The following is a 3770-nucleotide window of genomic DNA, read 5'->3' on the forward strand; positions in this document are numbered from 1 at the left end:
TTATAGAAAAAGAACGGAAAAGAGGGTAGGAAGGTATCTGCTCTAAGCCGGTGGATAGCCACGTCCAGATAGCTTATCTCAAACCCTGCATTAAGCTAAAGGTGGTTGCTTTTCTCCAAAGGGTAACAGGAAACAGTTCTCCTTCTTGAAACACTGTATTCACTATTTTAAGGAAAACCTCACATTAGATGAAAGTCACCTTCTGGGACTTTAAATAGCTTTTATATCATTAAACACTTTTTTTTCCCCTCTCACCAAATCTCATTCTATATTTACCACAGCAGGAAGGAGACTTGCAGTGGTTCTTAAACTTGAACGAGCCTTAGAATCAGCTGGATGTCAAACGCTGCTGAGTCCCACAACAGTTTCTGATTGAGTAGGTCAGGGTTTCTGCATTTCTAACGTGTTCCCAAGTGATGCAGATGCTGCTGGCCAGGGGACCATACTTTGAGAACCACTGCTCTATGTAATCAAGCACTACACATGTATCAATCACCAACTACAACCAAGGCCCTTGGCTTGGCTGTGTGTGTGGTGTGGCAAAGAGAAGACAGAAGAGTGAAAAAGAATACATGCATACCTAATGTGTGTATAGCAATCATGTTATTTGATCCTTAAAACAACTCTGGGAACTACAAAGCGCTCTCCCCGTTTTGCATACGAGAAAACCAAGGCCCAGAGGGGTGGAAAGAATTGTTTAACAAAACACAGCTGATAGAGAGCAGAGCCAAGACTCCCAGCCAGGTGCCTCTGGCTCCAAGTTCTGGATATCCCTTCCCCTACATCTCAGCGGCTCTTTCCTCTGGCCACCAAGAGATTAGAACACAGGGCGCAGGTGGAGAGCCCTTCTGGCTGCCATCAGGCAAGACAACATTGGAGGTTGAGTCCTCAGGATTAGTTGGGATGAAACACTGACGTCTCAGGCATTTTCTGTTACATGAATGAGAGTCATTCTCAGATCCATGTAGTAGTTTAGATATATCTCTCAAACCAGATATGAAATTGGACCTCATTCTCTAAGATTTGCACGCTCAGAAACTTCCGTTTTATCAGACAGTGCTCACATTTGCAAACTACGCATAACTCCCTCTGTCCATCTGTGTAGACTTTCTCCCCTCGTCTTAACAGAAGAATAAAACTACGCAGTTAAAGATGATGGCAGTGTCTGCACTTACAGATTCCGTCATGTCCAGCCGACCTTCCTCAGAGACCACCAGGCTAGAAGAGGAAGCTCAGTTATCAGAGAGAAGACAGATATTGGCAGGAAGCGGGGGGGGGGGGGGGGGGTGGTTAGGAAAACGTCCTGATCCTTATTTCTTGTCAGGAGATGTGTGTAGGACTTAAGAAATCAGTCCTACAACCAGCGTCAGACAAGCCTCCTATCTGCCTCTGAGTTTATTTTCAACATTAGGATTCTCCGCAAATGGCAAAAATAGACAATACGCAGAAGGAAGAATATACGCTGTCAATAAACATAAAAAGATGCTCAACCTGACGGATAGCCAGGGAAATGCAAATGAAAATAACGAGATTTTTAAAAATCCCGTGCCTGCCACATCGATTACATTCTTAGCTGAAATGGAAAAAGGGCTGGATTTGGAGGCAGCACTGGCTCTCAAGTCCAGATCTTCTTTACTTTCCAGCTCTAGGAAGCTTTCCCGGGTTCCATGGAATGTGCCTCCTCAATAACTCCAGACCACCTTGCTTGACTCTTAGCACTTCATTGCATAAATCATCTGGTTTTCAAATCTGTCTCTACTACTAGGCTGTGCGCTCCTCATGGGTGGGGAATTTGTCCCATGTCTCTGCCCCAACAGTGCCTGGTACACATATATGTCCAATAAGACTGATAAGTGAATTAGTAAAACTGAAATCACCTTGCCCACTTGGGCAACTCACAGACTAGTGTAAGAGAGCCATCTTCCATAACTTGCCCTGAAGAGATCACTCCCCCCCTTTTTTTTTGTCTTACAGTGTTAATACTACTATGCTAAATGGGGGGGAGGGTGAATATTTTGTGGAAGAGTAAGAAGTTTCAGATGGTTTTAGAAGTTTAGATGTCCCTCATTTCCATTTGGCAAAAACTATGGCGGAGTGCCTTTGTAAAGTTTGCTAAGCAATTTGATGACGCTTCCAAGAAAACCAACAGATCATCTATTGGTTAAGAAAATGATTTCTAATCAACAGGTATGAAGTTTCAGTAAAGCAAGACATTCTAGAGATCTGCTGTACAACATTCTATCTGTAGATAACGATACTCTATTTTACACTTAAAATCTATTAAGAGAGCAGATCTTACGTTAAGTGGTCTTACCACAATAAAATGATTTTTTAAAGTGTTTCTTAACACCTTGAACGTTTTTCAGACATTAAGTGGATGGCAGAATGGATGCTGGGAGCTCATTCGGAGAGAAGAGTTCCTGATTCCTTATTTACCTTAGAGTGGCAACTGTGGAGGTGAAAAGAAATGGACAGATTACAGCAACGCTGAGGAGACAGAATTAACTCGAAGTGGTGTCCGATTGGGTGTGGAGGTGGAAGGAAAATGTGGATTCAAGAACGACACCGAGGTTTCAGGCTGGAGCAGTTGGGTGCTTCTTAGGCCCCTTAACTAAGACAGGGAAGGTGGGAGGAGGAACAGGTGTGCACAGGTAAACTGAAGACACTGAATTCAGTTTGAGATCGGAGGTGTTTGGTGAGACAGGCCAAATGGAGAGAACGCCATTGGGTGTACAGGTCCAAAGTGCAAGAGAACGCTTTGCGATCAAGATACGTACTGAGCGTAAAGGGAAAACATCCACTGATATGCAATTATTTGCTCTTCTCTTTACAAATTATTCTACCTATTCATTAGAGTAGGTCCCTCAACAAGACTACGTTCAGAATTTTTTTTTATTGTGGCAACACATACATAAGTTTACCATTTTAACCATTTTAAGTATACAATTTAGTGGCATTATGTATATTCACATCATTGTACATCCATCGCCACGATCCATCTTCAGAAGATTTTTTAATTGAGATATTTAAAATTTGCCTCCCTTCAAAAAAATAACTATTTTGTCATTAATTTCACTAATTTGAGGTTTTTTTAATACAAAGGTGTTTCAAGTTACCATAATAACTTGTTTCATCACTGAGTCTGAGGTCCCTGAATATCACATCAAATGCACAATTTTTAAATCGATTCTATAACAAGGAATTTGATGACTAAACCACTATAAATATCTGTGAATGCTTAAGCTATCTTCCATGAAGGGTCAAGAAAGTTTTTCTTTATAAGGAGGAGCCTAGGCTTTGCCACCGAGTCCAAGGGCAGTAAAGGGGCAGCTGCTAATCACTACTGCACAAGCCCCTTCCTGCACGAGGTGGAATTGGCTTCTTTGTCCACCTTCCTGTTGTTTCGGCTTCCTGTGCAATTGAGCCCTCACAGATAAATTTAAAAAGCAACAACAAAAAGCGATTTAAATTTAAAGTCCACCAGTCATTTTTAATCATTATATAGAGAGCGCTACTATTTATTTACTGAAATTTAAAAAGAGAAAAAAAGGAATGAAAAGAAAGGGAAAAGAAAGGGAATTAGGCTTCTGCAGGCCCTAGGATACCAAAAAGGCAAAAACATCTCTTCTTCTAAAATGGTCTTTCATTTCTCTTATCCCCTAGAAAACAGAGAGACTACCTACTTACCCATGAACATGTCTACTGATCTACAGTTAAATAATAAATCACTGGATAAACCAGAATTTTAAGTTGCCAAAAACCTTATTCCA

This window comes from Monodon monoceros, unplaced genomic scaffold (assembly GCF_005190385.1).
Source record: "Monodon monoceros isolate NGI ecotype Baffin Bay Population unplaced genomic scaffold, NGI_Narwhal_1 Super_Scaffold_14, whole genome shotgun sequence".
Classification (NCBI taxonomy): domain Eukaryota; kingdom Metazoa; phylum Chordata; class Mammalia; order Artiodactyla; family Monodontidae; genus Monodon; species Monodon monoceros.